Below are 19,220 nucleotides of genomic sequence, written 5' to 3' on the forward strand. Positions count from 1 at the left end.
GAAAAGCGCCGCAGAGAGTGCATCACAAGGAATGAAGTTGCGTCTTCTTTTCCTCGCAGATGACGGTTCGGGTTCATTCTCTCCTGTTGCGTGGTAAGTGTGGTCCATTCGCAAACTTTATAACTAAAAAAACTTTTCACTACTCTCTATCGACGAACTACTAACAGTCTCTGCTGTTTCCTCCTCCTTCTTATTATCTGATTTATTTCTGAGTGATTTATGCCCCTCTCCTGTCATAGGTTAAATATCGGTGATGATCGGACTCCATATCAAGTGTTAATGAGTGAGTGTTAGAGGTGCTAGTTGGTGGATTTTGTTACTGTTGTATGGAGCTGTTTCCAGTCTAGGTTATGCTAACCAGCTGCTGGCTACAGCCTCATATATAATGGACAGATATGGCAGTGGTATCAGTCTTCTCATTTAACTGTCAAGAAAGTGGATAGGCGTCTTTCCCAAAATGTCTTTTTTCAACTGACATTGTAATCAACTTTTTTCCCCAATCGTATCACCACGCAGACACAAGCGTTCATCTACTGCTAACATTACAGCTCAGCTGAGGAGGACACCATTGATGTTTGCATGTCGTGCTGTCACGAGCACAAGCCTCTCACCCATGAGTAGATGCATGCTTCCTTCTGATTTCTGAGGAGGGACATTGTTGTTGAGTTTTCAAATTAATGTTTTTAGAGCTTAAAGCACCACAAGTGCCATCTAGTTCCATTATATTGGAGAGAAGGCAGACATCTCTACGGCCAATATCAACACTCAGCGACTCACATCAAAATAATCTAGATTGATAAGTAGCACGACAGGTAAGAGGAAAAATATGTCACTTTTGAGTTAAGGATGAACTGTCCCTGTTAGGTTCAGCTGCAGGGAAATAAGTGTACATTAGGCAGTCTACAGGTGTGTGAGTGTGTGTTTGTGCGATGTCAGATTGGCATATTTTTTGTCACCCTCTCATAGCTGTAATTGTGGAGAACAGAGAGGGAGCCCCTCTCAAGTACATGAGCTCTAATTTCAATGGGCTCAACACTGAGGTGACCTGCAGAAATGTCCTCAATTATCTCCGCTGGAAACAACAGAGCATTGCAAATGTAGAGCACTTTGTATATGAAGGCCACACATGTGGGTCAAGAAGGACTTCACACTGTCATGGTGATGTATCATGTGACTCATTGCAATTTGGCTGCACACCTGAAAATATCAGATGTAGATGATGTCTTTGTTGTACTGATGCATTCACACCAAAGGAACTGGCCAGTATAAACGTCGTGCTCCACCAAACAGCGTCACTGTTGCAGTTAGTAGATAAAGTGCTTCTTTGAAGGACATCTTGTTAACAGTTACAGTTTATTCCATCCCCCTGATGAATTCCTCAGTTATCATCTCCTGTCTAGTTTATGGCTCGATAAGTTTTTAACAGACAAGGGAGGATCAAAAGGTAGCACCGTGACGTTTTCCTGGCAGGAGCTGGTTTTGTTTGATTGTTGACGGGTGACAATTTCTCCCTTCACTGACTCCCAGTATGGGCCCACAGCGAGACCTCCGGGCTCCAGGGAGACCACACATGGAGGTGGGGAGAGGAGGCGGAGGCTCTGCCTCACAGTCATTGATCTCTGTCATCCTTTTCAGGTGGCTTGCGTCTGTTGGTTTAACTGCCTGGGCGATAGTCATATCAGACCACCAGCTGAAGACTTACACACACTGCACTGTGCAATTTTGAGCTGTACTGACAAGAAATGTGTTAAAATCTGGAAGCACTGCAGTCCACAGGGTATACACACAACCCAACAGTCTGCCAGAGATTGCAACTGAGATTTTATTAGACCCATCTCACACAGTGTGACATGCAGTGAACCTGCAAGATTGTTGTTATTACACAGTGTATAGGGGCCAATCTGTGAGTGTGTATAGCTCAGGCTTAGCCTTAAATGATGAAGGAAGCACATGCTCAGGTTGTTCAGCGGCCAAGCAATACACTGTAGCTCATCCAGCAAGGACTGGTTGTTTGCAGGAGGTTATATCAGCATTTTCAAGGTCAATGTACATTCTTGTATTTCAGTTTGTAGCTTGAAGGAGTACTAAAGAAGTTTGAAGACTCTGATGTTAAATGGAAAGCCTGTGTTACAAACTCTAATAATCAACAATCTTTTCAGAGATGCAACGATACCCATACAGATACAGATGTGTATTATAACAGTTTAGCTGATTGCTGATACTGATGTTTGTTTGTCTGTTTATTTCATTTTTGTTGTCATTCATTCCTCATTTTGTGCCAGGAAAACAAAGACATCTTTATTATAAAAATAACAGAACTGTTTTAAAGTCATATAGCCTCTCAGTACCCTACCTTTGAATGAGCACACATTCATCATACCCTGCTTTTTAGCCTGCGCAAAATTGATGTGGCACAACAGAAAAAGATCAGCCACTGCCATCAGTGAATGTCATCTTATTAGCCGATAGGCTGATGGCAGCCAACAAGGCGAATTGGCAGATACCTATGTTCAGCCAATAAATCGGTGCATCCCTATCAAAAATGTCTCCAAGCCCAAACTATGATTACCCATATGACATCATCAAGGTTGTTCTCTGTTGTTCTCTCTCTCAGACATGACAAAGGTTATTTAGAGCCACCAAAGACGACTGAGTAGTACTATCAGTGATGGAATTTGAGCTTTATGTGTAAAACTTGGTGGAATGACCCTTAAACTTTACCCTAAGAAACATGAAAGGGATTCATAGACAACCTTTGTGGTGATGCATCATATCCATGTTAGTGGTGGTGATATCCAATCTATGTCGAAGGGCCTGCTGAACAGTTAGTAAACAGGAATGGCTGCTCTGAGTGAAATGGAGTAAAATGAGACTAAAGGATCCCGCTCTCATTCTCTCTACTTCTCTCTTTTTCTGAATGAGGGAAGCGGAGTCGGGCCAGGGTTGACCGCTCCCTCTGTTCCTCCTCACCTTCATTGTCCTCCCTTTATTCTCTCGCTAAACGCCGCTGACGGCATCACCGCTCACATAGATCCCCTCTCTGTTCCCCTCGTCCCCAAAGACCCAGAGTGGCCACTGAATGACCGAGACGTCAAAAGAAGAGGAAAACAAAGTTCGGAAGTATTAGTGTTACTTCCCCTCATCTCCGGGGATACAGAGGGAGAATCAATAGTTTTTCATTAACCTGTCTTCCTCCCTGTAAACGAGTAGGTATAGCCCCGGGTGCCACAGTAAATGCTCTAGTGATAGTGTTTGGGGATGATATCGCTCTCTCCTTTACACATAAACACACTCCCACAAACATACATTTTATCTGACACTCACTCTCTCTCTAGCAATTCAACACACTTGTATTGTCATGTTGTTTGGAAAGACGTAGTGTCAAACCAAACCAGTGTAGCAAATGTGGTTTTGTTAATATTTGCAACCCAGTTTTACACTGTAATATCTGACAAGTTGATCTTACCTTAAAAAAAACAACCTTAGGACACCGACTGCCTTGAACAAGACAAATAAATAAAATTATTAGTCTTAAGTTATGTTTACTTTGTTTACTTAAAATTGAGTTGTATTTACTTAATTTTGTGAAATTAACCTGTTCTGTTTAAGTGTTTGATTTGTCTGTTTAATTTGAGTAAATGAGATTAATTTGACTTTATGACCAGTGTTGGGGGTAACCTGTTACAAAAGTAACGTGTTACAGTAATATTTTATGTTTAAGCAGTAATGACATAATTTAACACATGACCAACAGGATTTGGGGTAATACTATTACATTTACAGTGTCACATAATGCATTACTACCCAAAATAAACTGAACCACTCCATTTCTGCCAGTGTGCCATCAGAAAAAATATCCCTCAAAGGTTGATCTGTCTTGTCATGTCATTACAGACTACATCATAGAAGGGTGCCAGTGATTGGCACATCTGGGTGATGCCGTACCCTGTGTTATCATGCTCAGTGTGTTTCTATTCATATACCTACAATGTCTATAATGTATCCTGCTCTACTTTTGCACCCTAAAACTGCTTGAAAGCAGCAGGGATAAGGAGTTGACCTTGAGTTATTTTTTTCCTCATCCCGGTGATCATCACATCTGGGTGATGCCACTGATTGTGTGTTAGTATGTTGGATGTTTTTCCATTCACATCCCCTACAACTGCAGAGCAGCGTCAACACACCTTGCCATTCTTTTTTATAACTCTGCCTCTGGTGCTGCTGTGGCTTACTGGCACACCACCGGCAGGTGGGGCTTTCAGCTCCAGTGTATTGATTTGTGCTTGACACAGTGAGTAACTTGCACGCCATTCTGTTTGTTGTGCTAAGCTTAGCATTTGTGTGTTGTGTTTCATTTGATAGGCCAACAAATATTAATCCCTGTCTCATAATTTATCAGACTTTGATCCTGCCTGACCCTCCCTGTGTCCAAGGCTATCTGTTTATTTGAAAAAGTCTAGGCTATTTAATTGTTCTGTATCATCACACTATTATTAATATAAGCACAGGATTTTAATACAAAGTGGTACCTGCTGAAAAAAAAATTAGCCTCATCCATTTATAATGCTTGGTCAGTCTTCTGAGATGATTTTGGTAAAAGTAACGCAAAAGTGTAATAAGTAACACTACTCTACACAGAGTAATATTGTAATGTAACTTATTACTTTCAAATGAAGGTAGCCAGTAATGTATTACAGTTTGAGAGTAACTTGCCCAGCGCGGATCATGACAAAGAGGATTTTGCATATGGTGGAGAGATACAAGTTCTTTAATGTAACCATGTGTATGAGTATACACAGGTGATTGGTTAGTTGTCAACCAGCAGAATGCAGATATATAGCACAATGTTAACACCTACAGTGTTGCTTTGTTTATTACAGTTCAAAGCATAATACTCGTAGTTTGATAGAATGTTTTATGTTACTTGCAAACAGTCTGAAGCTTGATTGAATGTTGGTATTTGTGATAGAACTATGCCAGGAAGCACTGTTGAAATCTTAAATAAAGTCAGAAAGATTTGGTCTGAATATTTATAGATTTTTTTAAAAAATTGATTATTTTATAGGGATTCAAATATTGGTTTCTGAGATTATTTAAAATAAGATCAACTTGTCAGATTTTACATTGCATGCATTCCCACCCACTAAGATACTAAGATCATGAATTCACCAAGAAATGTGTCTGCTAACAAATAAGTTTTCTTTACTTGACTTTACAGCCCTCACCTTATGACAAAATTGCATCAAATCATGTCAGTAGAATCAAGTCAATTAGGATATTCAAAACACAGGACTTCTCTTGACAATCTTTTGTGAAATTTCTCCAAAGCCATTATTTCTTCCCTAAAGAAACTGACATTTTGAGAACAAGCGATGAAGTGATGTTGAATGCACTGACTGCAGACGGGATTGAACCCAAATTAGTATCTGTGTCAGCGTTGTGATTACAAGCCAAAATGTTGGAAGGGATATTTTAGCTTTCTTGAAAGTTGGTAGTGAATTTATCAACCATATGTGAATCTGTGCCTGTGATCTCTAGTGATGTAAAAATAAATAAAAAACAAGTAAAGGTAGTAACACAAAACATTAAAACCTTGTTTAGTTTAGCAGCCTTGATATAGAGCTCTGTGTGTTGCTTTCTCATTTGATACACTTCTCCTTCTCTCCCTGACAGTTCTACAGTATCTCACATCTCTGTCTCTTAACACAATGTAGCCAGTGTTTGGGAATGACCTTGCTCCTTGTACCGTGCCAACCTCCCCTCTGTAATAGATTAATCTCTCTTTTCCCGTGTGGGCTTGCACACTGTGTCCCATGTGTTGCAAACACAAGGTGAGACTGTGCAGCTTTATATTCTCTGTTAATGTTGTTTGTTTCACTCAAGGCTCTCCAAGGATCAGAGCTAGCGGCACGTGTTTGAGAGCGGCATCTGTCGTACCTGAGCACAGGGAAGTGGTTTGTTTTGTTCACGCACACCTGCCTAGTTGTTGCAGCTGGCATTGTCAACAAGTGCTGTGGGTGATTGAGGTGCAGCAAAAAGGGTTTCATCTGGGTATGCATGGCCACCACTGCTTTTCCTGTCATCTGCCTTGTAAGCATGTCTCTACTGTTGCCATACATGTTGGGAGTGCTGAACAGAAAGGCCGGCCAGATTTCCATTTCTGTTTCATAGAAGCAAGAGAGGAAAAAAATACTGAATCTCTCTATGATGAAAAGCCAATCATGGAAGTGATGCAGAGGCTGAATAATTTTGCACAGAGAACAACTGGTGAAATAATGAGTTCAAATTATCCAAGATGGAGAACTGATTCAGAGGAGGTGATTATCACAGCCAATGAAGGCTGAAATTGAGCAAATGATTAGGAATGAATGCATTATTAATGCTTATACAAGTGTGTGCAATACAGGGAGTTATGCTGCTTGTACAAAACGTTATTCTCAGACCACAAAGGCAACCACAACGGCAAGGGATCAGAAAACCTGCTCTGACATGGAGCCCACAAGTCAGTTGAATTAGGAAGCTATACTGACTCGTCTAGCCTTCCAAAACTTTCAATATTTTGCCAATCGACTAGATTTTTAGAATAGAACCTCAAAATGAGGTTGGTGACCTGCCAGAGTGGCTGGTAGAGCAGACAGATATACTGGCCGCATCCAAAATTTATCAGCATTTGGCTGGTGGTAATTTGCTGCCCTGAAAGGGAGATGAAGGCGGGATGACTGCCATGGCATTGCCTGGATCCAGATGGCCCAAGACAGAAGGGGATGGATGCAAGCACTTTATCAGCAGCCTATGTTCCATAAGCCACTCAAAGGCTCGAGTACAAACAAAGGCAACTATATGTAGGTCTGCCAAAGTTTCACCATTCATTTCACGCTATGCACTGCTGCCTGCGTGACAACAGAAAACTGCCTGTTGAATGTTTGTGCATAGTGTTACTTTGCGCTTGTATTGCCATGATAAAGACATTAACTTTTAATTAACTTTAATTCAGAGGTACATTGCGCACCCTTAGTCCCATTTCAGGGGCATTTTGGGAGACTTTTACTGAACAATAAAGTCACACATTGGCTAAAAACTAATTTGTACCACTTTGTTTAATTTCAGTCATCACATGCTCCACTTGTTTCTCACTGGTGAAAACTCAAGCGGGAATGGTGTGTACAGAGGAGTTTGGGGCTGGTTTCCCACCACATCTACTTTTCTGTGGTCTATCCCTCATCTACAGTACTGGTCAGTGTTTCATGTTGACAGTTTTCCATTTTCTGCTGCTAGTTGTATGATGCCAAGATTTCCTGTTGCCTCAGGCTGTGATTTCTGATCACATTTCACTACTGTGAAATGTGATCAATTTTTTTTTAAATTGAGCCCTTACTATTTCCTTTGTTTTATTTATTATGATATTTGTGTATGATTATTTTATATTTCAATAACTGTACAGCACTTTGGTCAACTGAGGTTGTTTTTAAATGTGCTTTATAAATAAAGTTTGACTTGACTTGACTTGACTAGTGTGCTTCAATGATTAACCTACAGTGACCCACGGGGGTCAGTAGTCAAGTTTCTACATGTATATTTGACATTGCATTAAGTACATTAAGAACACAGTGCAATGCAAAATGACCTTCTAATTATCTGTGTGTTGTTTGCAATTTCACAAGCATGTTTCAACAGTTGAGGCAAAGCCAGTTTATTTATGTAGCACATTTCATGCAAAAGGCAGTTTGAAGGGCCTTTACATAACACATAAAAGGGCATTTAAGATGAAATAAAGCCTGAAGTAGCGAAGTTAAACAGCACAGAAGAAATACAGGCCAAAATGCAACCTGAGGTTTGCTGAAATTACCATGAAATACGGTGAAAAACAGAAAATGCATCAAATGCACATTGAAGTCACAAGATTTGGGGCAAGCGTCAGATCAGCTCAAAGTTTGTTCCAATTATATCGTAAAGCACAGAAGTATTACACAGGAAAATGAGGAGCTGCACAACACAAAAGGAGTGAACTATTTTTATTATTATTTCTTTGCCTTGAGAGCCTATTTGTTTTCAACATTATCTTATCATCAGTGGTTTAAGAATTATTTCGATTCTGTACTTAAAGTAAAAATTACCACAATATCCAAAATATTCCATTACAAGAAAAGTCTTTCATTCCAAACCTTACTTAAGTAAGAGTAGCCTGCAGAGGAAGGCTGTTATTAGCTAAATGTATTTAGTATCAAAAATATAAAAACATGTTTTGTAAGTAGCATCTCATTCTGCAAAGTTATTAGTAGGAATTTGGCTGTTCTGAAATGTTTGCTTTTCTTTTTGTGGACTTTTTGTTATTGATCTGTCATGTGGCCATCCAGGCTGTTGTTCTGTTTAGTGTCTTGTAAGCCCATATGGGCTGGTCACCACTTGGTGCATGACACTCAAATGAATTCAGTCAATCAGTCAATCAGTAGCTATAGCTGTTTAAGGAATGGTTTGACATTTTGGGAAATTCACTTAATGGCTTTTGCCAACCATCAGATAAGAAGGTTAAAACCACTCTCATGTCTGTCTTGTAAGCTAATTAAGAAGGTGGAGCCAAGAGACAGTTAGCCTAACTTAGCAAACAGATTGGAAGCATGGGGAAACAGCTAGCGTGGCCTTGTCAAATGGTGACGGTTTCCTACTTTCAGGCTGTATTGTAAGTTAAGCTAACTATACCGTGGCTTGTCCCAGGCTCCTAGGAAGCAGTTTAGCCTTGCCTCCAATTTTCCCCAGTGGCCACTCGTGGTATTGCAGCAAAAAAATATCCGTCTGCTGCCCAAAAAGCATTTCCCCCAAAGACCATCAATTTAGGCATCTGTAAAACTGTTTACATGACACCCCCAACTGCTAACAAGGTCAATTATGACTCTTTCTATTCTGAATTTTTGATCCATGGAACTTTCCTTAAGCCGAGAAAAGTGATTTAAAAATCTGTGATGTCATCACGATGTAAAGTCTATGAGTAGAGCAGGAATTGGGGGCCAGCAGGAGAAACACTACTGCGCATAATCAGTGGGTCGCATACTGCAGAGGTAAACCCGGAAGCTAGAAACTTGTTCTGGTGTATGCGCCAGACGAGCAACTCAATTGGACTGAATAGGCACAATTTGGAGGTCTGGTATCTAGTTATTATTATACATCTATTTGCAGTCCTGACATTAAGACTGCTTTTTGTGCCCGTGCTAAGCTAAGCTAACCGTTGCTTAGCTGTAACACAGATGAGGGTGATAATATTTTCATTTAACCCTCGGCAAGAGAGCATATAAGCATGTTTTCCAAAATGTCGAGCTATTCCTATAAAAAAAATGTAGTGGATTAAAAGTACAGCATATCCAAATATTATTTGAAATGGATGTATAATGCAGAAGAAATGGAAATACTCAAGTAAAGTACCAGTACCACTAAATTGTCCTTAAGTATAGTACTCTTCCACTGTATGAAATGTAAAGAGCTGTTGTCTTTGTACCAGATTTAGGTGTCGCTGTAATGTTTTTGAGACTACTTCCTGTATGTTATGTAGTATGTTGTATGTAGTGTCTGGTGGTTGAAGTGACTCATGTTTCTATTTTAAATGTGTGATTTAATGCATCGTGGAGACCCAAGGAGTCTCCTTGTTTTAAGATATTTTGGCAGTAAGATGGGCGGAGCAGCATGACTCAGTGGGACATCTTTGGGGATCACATGCAGCATGAACTCACCTCACAGCTCCCTGAGAGATAAAGCCTGTGTGAACCAGACTGCACATCAGTATGGGTAATCACTCTAGCTCCAGTCATGCACCATACTGCTCTGTGCGGTGCTGTGCCCTGGAGGACGCCCCAAAATAAGATGCCTGAGTGTGGAAAACAAGGCGAGGGCGTCTGCATAAACTGCGACTTCTGCACGCCAGATTCAACCTTGCAAGACAGATGCTGAGAAGCTGAAGGAGAACTGCAACCTCCGTCACTTCACATACCCTCTGTGATCTGAACGCTAATTAGGAGTTCTTTGTTTGCCTCAACTTACATTTGGGATTTACACAGTCTGAGAAGTCTGTTGCACATTTCACTGTCAGCACTTTGATCAAAGTGATTAGAATGAGGCCTCCTGTCTAAGCAGGCATGCTTTCACTCCTTCCCAGCTAAGATATGAGCCTAATTTGTGTTTTGTTTTGGTGAACCCCACAGCTGCCGACTCTCAACCAGCTGAAGAGCCTCACAGAAACAGGCCATTCTAGCTGTGGGCGTCAGCTCTGATAAGGATGCTGTACATGCATCATTTTGAAATTGGATGGCCGTGTCCTTAGTTTGCCTTTATTTCCCCAGACACTTCTATAATTGCCATTCCCAAAATGCTCTTTGATTACTGTTACCGTGTCGGGCGGCTATGTGCTATTGACTCCATGTCAGGAATCATTTGGCTCATTTACTCTGCAAAACAATACAATCCCATATTCCAGAGCACATTGTCTGCCTGTTGTTTTTGAAAGCATGAAGCATATCTATCTTTGTTCTGATTTGATTGTGGAAATATGATACAGTGATGAAAGCTGATATCCATTTTAAGATCTGTGTTTGAACTTTATCTTTGTTATCAGGAGCGTGATTCAGCTTGTGTGACTGGATTCGTCTTCTCCGTGAGTCTTGAATGACGTGTTATCTTTGCTCTGTTAGACCTATTTCACTGCCATTTGCACCACAAAGAAGCCCCTTTTTACTAATCAATACTGTACATTGTGTGTGTAATCACGTTTCTTGTAAAACATTGCCACAGTGCTGAAAAAGAGCTTCCCAAACCCAAATGTGGCAAATGGCCTCCTTAAGATTCTGTCAATACTCACTACGTACCCGTTAAGTGTAAATCTTTGATTTTTAGCTTGTTTTCTCTTGTTTTGTTTTCTCTTGTTATGTGATTAGACCCTTAGTGAGGAGTTTCTCACAGGTGTTGCTGGGATGCGTGCCAACATCGCTCATTGTCAGGGAGACACATCGTCCACAAGCGTGTGGCAGGCTATCATCGTTTATGAATGAGGACGGACGTGCACAAGTTCAATCAATGCCACTTATGTCCCGGCTCATTTCTTTCTCCTCCTCCTCCTCCTCCTCCCTTCCTCCTCCTGTGGGTCCCCTCCTCTTCCTCCCTCCTGCAGGTGCGGGATAACAGTGGCTTTGCTAATACACACAAAGTAATCCAGCTATTGGCCATACTTCGATGAGGGTCTTATTTGGATTATGCTGTTTACACATATCTTTGATACTGTGTACTTTGAGTCTCAGTGTCACCATGAATAAACCAATTACTGGAGAATTGCCGTCCACCCTTCCTCATCTGACTGTGTGGTGGTTACAAGTAATAAATAGCAAAATAAGTAGAGACATGCAGCGTAATCCGCAAACATTCGGGCAATTTTACTTTTTGGCTTTCTGTTTGAAAAGCAGTCCGAAACTTTTTTTTTTTTTTTTTTAATAAAAGTAACTTTAGCAAACTGCCTAAAGGGATACTTTTTCAGCCAGCTTTGTATCATAACAATGTTGGATAGTATGTTTAAATGAGCTGTGGTAAACCTCCCTCCATCTCACCAGCACCCAGATCTCCCTGCTCGTCTCCCAGCTCAAATCATGTCGTCCAGCGGATTCGCTCAGCTCCATAGGACTGTTGCTCAAACTACAGACTGTAGTTCTGCATTTTCGTATGCACGTCACCACAGACACAAATAGTACAGAGGCAGAGTCGGATCTTTCTCTCTCTCTCTGATCAAACTATAAAACCAGTAGGGCTGTCTCCAACTAAGAATTATCCTAGGTGACCATTAGTCACCATTTAGGGCTATTAGTCGACTAGTCGTCAGCATGTTTACGATATTAATGTATTTATTAAATGATATATTCTCGGCGGGGCAACACAATGGTTTGAGTTCAAGGTCTGAAGAATAGTGTCAGTAACATTGTTACACTGTGCTACATTACAGAGAAATACAAAACCGTACTAATGAACCTTCATTAATATAGGCCTATATTTTATCTACAAGTGCACGTCACACACTGAGCAAGCCGCCTGTGATTATGCTGTTGGCAAAGCAGTAATGATTGTGCTAAGTGGCTAATGGGTACGTAGCTGGTTACATGTTTCAGATGATCTGTCATGTTTGTAGTCGATGAATGACAAGTGTTTGCCTGCAGAGTTTACGTATCACCTTGGGTTCGTCCTTCACCTTCTCAAAATGATCCCACACTTTGGATTTCCTGTCCGACATGTTATTAACTAGCCTGTCTAATAACCGCAGGTACCAGCCTTCTAAATTAACGGGACTCTTATCTGACTGCTGGTCATGGTTACTTCCTGTGTCTGTCCTTTCAAATTAAATTCCCACATAGTCCAGTCGTATAGGTTTTGATTTATTTGAACAAGGCGCAGCTCGTAATAGAGTTTCATGTTTGTTTTTTGTTTTTTATTCTACGACCAATGAAGTCTTGACGACTAATAACCTTTCTGGTTGACTAACGTTTGGTCGACTATTAGGGGTCAGCCCTAAAACCTAGGCAGTGCTGATCAAATTCAAACCAAGATACTGTTACTGCATTGCCTATTTCTCACCTAAAATGTCTTCAGAAACATATTTTAGCTTGCCGTTTACCTGTAATTCGAGGTTGTTTATTACCAGCAGCCAAGCTCGCATTACATCACCAAACCAGCAGGTGTGTTTATTGGTCTGGACAGCCTAGTTTTATGTAAGATCATCTTTCCAGCAGTGATATACGTCTTTAAGACTGATTCAACCTCATTTTTTAAATGGTGTCCATAATTGTTTCTAAACTCAGTGACATTGTCAGTAAAGGCACGCACAAGACTAACTTTCATAATTGGGTATAATGTGTGTGACGCTACACCTTGATGAAGGTCATTCTGATGCCGCAGGTTTATTTCTGATGGTTCACTTTTGCAAGCCACACAAGATAGACAGGCTCAGTATGTTTGATGTTGTAATTAGCAACCTTGTCTCCCAGAAATTATGTTTATACTACTAATTTGCACTACCAAAATACATTGCAATGACCCTGGATTACATTTTTCATTAACATAATAAGGAAATGTTTTCAATGAACATATCCATAAGTCCTAAAGTGTTCTTACAGAAAGGATTTGGACAACATTCACTGATAATGGGGTTTTGTCTTCTCTTGTACTACAATATACACTTGTGGCAAGTAAAGCATGAGTAAAGCTGTGGTAGGCAGTGTAATTGTGGCTTCATTAGGGAAAAAATGCATAATAAACTTCGAGCATATTGTAATTCAAGTGGAGGAGAAAACATTAATTCTGTGCTTCCTCTTGGCTCTGTTTTAGGCTGTAAAAAATCTAGGCTATGACTTTGGCCAATCATAGGTCATTTTGGAGAGAGGGTTGGCTGTTCTACAAATGCATATACGCATGCACATCTCTTCAGTGAAAGCCTGATTCGGTGGTGGAGAAATCTGCAGAGAAAGTTGCTATTCAACCATTGGCAATGACTGGCTATGCTGCAAAGCAACCAAAAAGAGTAAGACGGACTCATCAAAGAGAGAGTCTAAAAGAGAGTCTAACAGTAAACAAAAATAGAACATTCGTCAATAAAGACAAAGCCATGGCGAAATGGAGAGAATTTTGAAAATCATTAAGCCTTCTGCTAACAGCAGCTAAAGGCTCACAGCTGTGACCTCAAGTTTTCATTTAATGTTAGCTAGAGCCTCGAATCAAAGCATATCCCCCGCCTCACTCCCTGCCAGCACAGACCACCTCACCGTGAAGAGAGTGGGCAGCAGGTCTGGAGCAGACCCCTGGTCAGTGGTCGCAGCAGTCCGAATTTTATCAGCACAGAGGCTGGCAAAACAATTCTGTACCAGAAAGCCACGACTCCCTGCTGGATCAGCAAACTTTCTGTTGCTGCCATTACACAGATTATACCTGTTGCTGCGATTGGCCACCAGTCCGCTGTGACACCCAGCATTGGGGGATTTGCACTGGCTGAATTTGAGACACAACAGCCACCCGAGCTGCTGCCCTTTCTCCTCCCGGGGAAGCAGTCCACAGTGGTGGGGAATGAGGCAGAGAGGCCGCAAGGTGGCTAGCTAGCTAATTCTTGTCTTATTTGTGGTCTGATAAACAGAGAGTGCTGGGCTAGGAGGGACTGAGAAAATGGGCTGTGAGTAACACTGAAATAAGATTAACACTGGGTTCCTGTGAGAAATGTGTGCATATGCCTGTGGTCATCGGGTGGGAGGGGCTAAGGACAGAAAAAGGAGATTGGAAGGCTCTAGGAGGATGGTTTACTTTCAAGTTCTGCCTTTTTAGAAACTATTTATTTTTGCCTTTTCCAGATTTCTGCATACTTCAGATTTAATGACAGTACAAAGTAAGTATACCTTGAGTTTGAGGAGTATGTTGTTTTCATGCTGCAGTAACAGCAGGGTAAGGAGCAATGCATCAGTTCTCCAAGGACTGTCATCAAGTCATACACAGATCCATGTTGTTTAAATGGAGTTCTAAGCATACAGTATATGACTGTGCTTATCGATTCACTGTTGAAATAGACCAGCAGCTGTTTGAAGTGCTTGTTACTGAGAGTTATGCAAACTGTTTAACACAAGACTAAAAGGCCATTTTATCTGTGTTTGAAGTCATCATTAGCTTAATTCATCTGGAGCCTGGTTACTTGTAAAACGGTCTGATCTTGGTAACCTCAGTTTGCATATGTGTTAATATATTCACTTAACATTTGAGTGTCATAAAATTTAGCCTCTTGCAGTCTGACTGTGTGCGTGTGTGTGTATTTGTATGTGTTGCCAGGGCTCAAGCACAGTCCCTGTGAAAAGAGCAGAGATATGTTTTATTCCAGGAGGGGGCAATGCTCTGACCCCAGAGGGGAGCCGAGGCAGTGCAGGGTCAATCGAGATGTACCACCTCAGCTGCACATTCTGACAGACCTAATGAAGCTATTTGTAACGGGATTCTCTTCCTTCAGCCACGGCCCTGTTATCAGTGGCCGAGCCAGCTCGCTGCAGCAGAGCTGAGGCCAGCTCATCAGTACACTGCTCTCTCAGTGTCTTCTGGACGCTGAACAAATGATCACATTAGGCAGACTGGATTGTGGCTGTGACATTAAGTATGTTTGTTACAAAACCAGATCGATTATTCGCAAAGAACATTTCTGTCAGTGTTATAATCAACACATCTATTGCCCCAGTTTGGGACAAGATGCATCTGTGGTAAATAACACCATATGGTGCATTCATTAAAACAGTGTAAGTTAGTTTTTTAAGGGCTTTTTTTTGCCACTTTGGGTAATACAATTATTTACTTCATTGCTCAGAGTTAGATGAGAAGACTGATGCCACTCTCATGTTGCACAGTAAATACGAAGCCACAGTGAGCAGCTGATTAGCTTATCTTAATGCAAAGGCTGGAAACAGCTGGGGGGCAATTTAATATGGTAGCACTAGCACACAAGTAATATAGGATTTCCCTGTTAAACATATGAAGCCAAATCGTCTCTTTAGTACATTGTTATTGTTATGAACACACCAGACTATGACATTTTCCTGCTGTCTGTTTTCGTCACCACTGACGGTTAATAAAGCTGGGTTTATAGTCATGTGTTAAAGGGGTTATGGCACAGCCACAGCCACAGAGCCCGAGCACATAGCTGATGCACACTTCTTCAGAAATGTAACTGCATGTCTGAGCTACAGCAGCTACAGAGAACACAATAACTGTGATTGGTCAGCATGGGCTGCTTGTTGTCTCCAATAAGTTTATGATGCCGGGAGATTGTTGATAGTGAAGACAACATTGTCTGCTTCTTTTCAGAAACACATATCTAGAAAAATCATCTCCTCTGCAAACTGTCTGCTCAATGCATTTATGGCTTTCTGTCACAGTAAATAAAAGTACTTCAAGGGACAGTTCACCCTTTAATCAAAATGGCATTTATTTCTCTTAGCCGTGGTGCTATTTATCAATCTAGATTGTTTTGGTGTGATTCACAGAGTGACATCAGCCATAGAGATATCTGCCTTCTCTCCAATCTATTGTAACTACATGGCACTCAGCTTGTAGTGCTTAAAGTGTCAAAAAAAATACATTTGACAAACTCAACAGCAAAGTCTCTTTCCAGAAACTATGACCTGGTTACTTAGGATTATCTACAGACCTCGCTGTGAGCAGTTTCATGCAGGAACCATTTTCTGTCTACCGAAGCACACCCACCAACAGTATCACTGCACAGGAGGAAGCAAACATCTACTCATGGATGAAAGGCTTGTGCTTGTGGCAGCATGAGATGTAACATTAGCAGGCTCAGTGGTTCTAGGTGAGCTAGCAGTAGATGCACACTTCCCCCTGCACAGTGATGAGCTTGGTGGGTGTAGTTTTGTAAAAAGAAAGTAGTGAAACTGCTCACTACAAGGTCTGTAGATTACCTTGAGTTACCAGGTCATGAGGGTCATTAGGGTGAACTGTTGCTTTTAACATAGCCATTGCATAGCATTACTCTCCTACTCAATAGTGAAAAGGTTACAATATGACCGTAATCTAATTATAAATTCAAATATAAAGTTTAAGTGCACCTTTGCTTTGAGAAGAAGTTTTATCTCTCAAGGATATAATTATAAATTTAATGGCATTAAGTTTTCTGAGGTGATTCACATCAACATATTAGTAACCCCTGACCCCTTAAAAGCAGTTTGTGATATGTATGTTTGTGTGTTCCCAGTATTCAGGTCTTTTTTTGGTGGGGTCCATGCCCATGAGTCTCTGCTCATCTCTGAGATGTTAATTGCAGCTCCCAAATCGCCTGCCTGCTCCACCCCATTGTAGCCGAGGAAGCACTGTTTAATCACCCAGATAGCACTGGGAGATTCTTCCGGGCTTTGCACAGATTAAGAGGACATTACCTTGGAATGAGCGAGAGAAAATGGTCTATGGGTTTTTAAATATTCACTGGAGAGCCTCAGTCTTATAGTCTTTTAGATTTGCAATTTTCCTTTTGCCTATATTTGTCTATGGTCAGGCTTTTCATACTTCTTATTCATGCTTTACACACTCTAGAGCAGGTGCAATTGCACTTTTGAAGTTAGGTGCCTTGCTCAAAGGAGAAGCTGAGACGGGAGAGTGTTGCAGTAAAAAAGCTGCACTCTCCAGGCCTCCGTAGAACTCCCAGCAATATGTCAAGTAAGATGTTTTTGATCTTCCACTCTGGCAAATTCCCTGAAACACTTTTTCTTGTTTTTCTGACATTTTGTTGCCGCGTCAATTTGTTTTTGTTGACGACTGTTAAATTTAGGATGAATTTCTGTCATGCACCGATGCTGAAGTCTTTTTCGGAGCGCTCGAGGTAACTTCAGGTCTTGCCCATCAATGTCAGGAGGTGTTGGCAGCAGAAATTACGCCTGCCTGCCTCTCTCTCTCTCTCTCTCACTCTTATTGACTTCTCTCTGCCTCTGGATCTCTCCTCTCTTTAACGGTCTGTTGTTTGCCAGTGTTGATGCATGTTTGTCACACGATGCCTATCGCGCAGCAGCGGCCAGGTTCCATCCAGCCCAATAAAGCTGCAAACACCAGCCAGAGAGCACAACAAAGGAAGGATGCAAATCTTTACAAAGGGCATTTTTTGGATTCATCAGTCTGACTCTGGTAAACACTATCAACAATAGCCTTTTTGTAAACAAAATGACTGGTAGTAGAGAAAAGACTGTTTTTATTTCCAGAATAGTTAATGATTCATCTGGGTAAACAAGGATTTAATTGTCTCTCAGTGTGCAAAGCCCTGACATTTGATGTTAAATTATAGCTATAAAACTCTGGGCAACACTGAGGTGCATCTCAGTGCCAAGCTGGCATAGACTGTGGGACCTGCTCAATTTAAATCTGGACTGGATGGAGGTAAGGCATGGTCACATTGATCTGAGACATCTCAGAGGAGAAGAGCATATCACTAATATTGGTTTCAATTTCATTATTGTAACTGGAGGTTTATGATTTCATCTCAGAAATGTGTGGAAAAACCTATAGTATAATACTCAAAGAAAGAATCAGTCATTTTTATTCCTGAAAACACACATCACCTTTGTTTGACAGCAGTGACATTTCGATTCAGCTGAATTTGGGTTAGATTGATTTGAGGTGTGACTCTGTGAGCACGCTCAAAGGTAAAAAGGGAGTAGATGCAGGGTTTTGGTCTGAGACTTTTTCATCAATAGTAAAAGGTGCAGAGCGGAGCAGGCAGGACTGAGCCGAAGTGTGGGGAGTGATGGATTGAGGCTCCCTGTCTAGCAGAGTGACGGCTCAGAGACAGCGTGTGTTACCCTTCCATCAACCCCGCTCTTTCTCATCGGCCTTCCTACTTCCTGCCACAACCCCAGCATGCACATTGAGAGAGAATATTGATACAATATAAATGAGAAGGTCTTTGTGGTTCTCCAAACTTTTCATCTCTCCCTCCATCACTTTCTACCTCTGTGGGGTGTGCAGTGGAACTGATGATAACAGCACAGGTGAAGTGGTGGTGGCTAACACAAATACTTTAAACAGCAGCTTTCTGAGACAAATCTATGTCCATAAGCTTTCAGCTAGCCCTCAGCCAGATGAGATCAATTTGCAGTTTAGAAATGTTTTTCTAACTGAAAGTATTGGAAGTGGGGAAAAGTAACTTAGTATATTTACTCAGTTACTGTACAGTATTGAGGTTGCCTGCTTGTACATCACTTGAGTATTTCCATTTAACGCCCCTTTATACTGTGACTCTACAACATTTTGCTGACAGCTGGAGTAACTAGTTAGTTTTAACAAAAAATATTTTACATTAAAAAAAAAAATAAAGTTAGTGGACTTTCACATCTACATTTGATGTGTTAGGTATCTTCTTGCATCTGTTGTTGATGTTCCGAGATGCCGTGTCAATTTACGCTTGTTGCATTGTGTCTTTTCAAAATACACTTCCGTTTTCACAAGAAATGTACAGTTTCTGCTTGTTAGATGCAAACAGTCTTTTTCAAAATAAACTTACATCATTGATAAAACACCTCGTACTTACGTTTATTTCCTTCTGCAACAAAAGCACATGGTTAAGCTTTAAGCAACAAAAGCACATGGATAGGTTTGGGGAACAAAAGCATGTGGTTAGGTTGAGAAATAAACATCACTGTTTAGCTCAACATTTACACAGGAAGTGAACAGCAGCCTCCCGG

The 19,220-nt window shown here is 41.0% G+C and overlaps 1 protein-coding gene across 2 annotated transcripts in view; it reads left to right on the forward strand.

Annotated features, from left to right (window-relative positions):
* arvcfb (ARVCF delta catenin family member b) overlaps nt 1–19,220 on the forward strand; it is a 264,389-nt gene that overhangs the window by 74,057 nt on the left and 171,112 nt on the right. The gene's annotated exons all lie outside the window — the stretch shown is intronic.

This window comes from Epinephelus moara, chromosome 8, assembly GCF_006386435.1.
Source record: "Epinephelus moara isolate mb chromosome 8, YSFRI_EMoa_1.0, whole genome shotgun sequence".
Taxonomy (NCBI): domain Eukaryota; kingdom Metazoa; phylum Chordata; class Actinopteri; order Perciformes; family Serranidae; genus Epinephelus; species Epinephelus moara.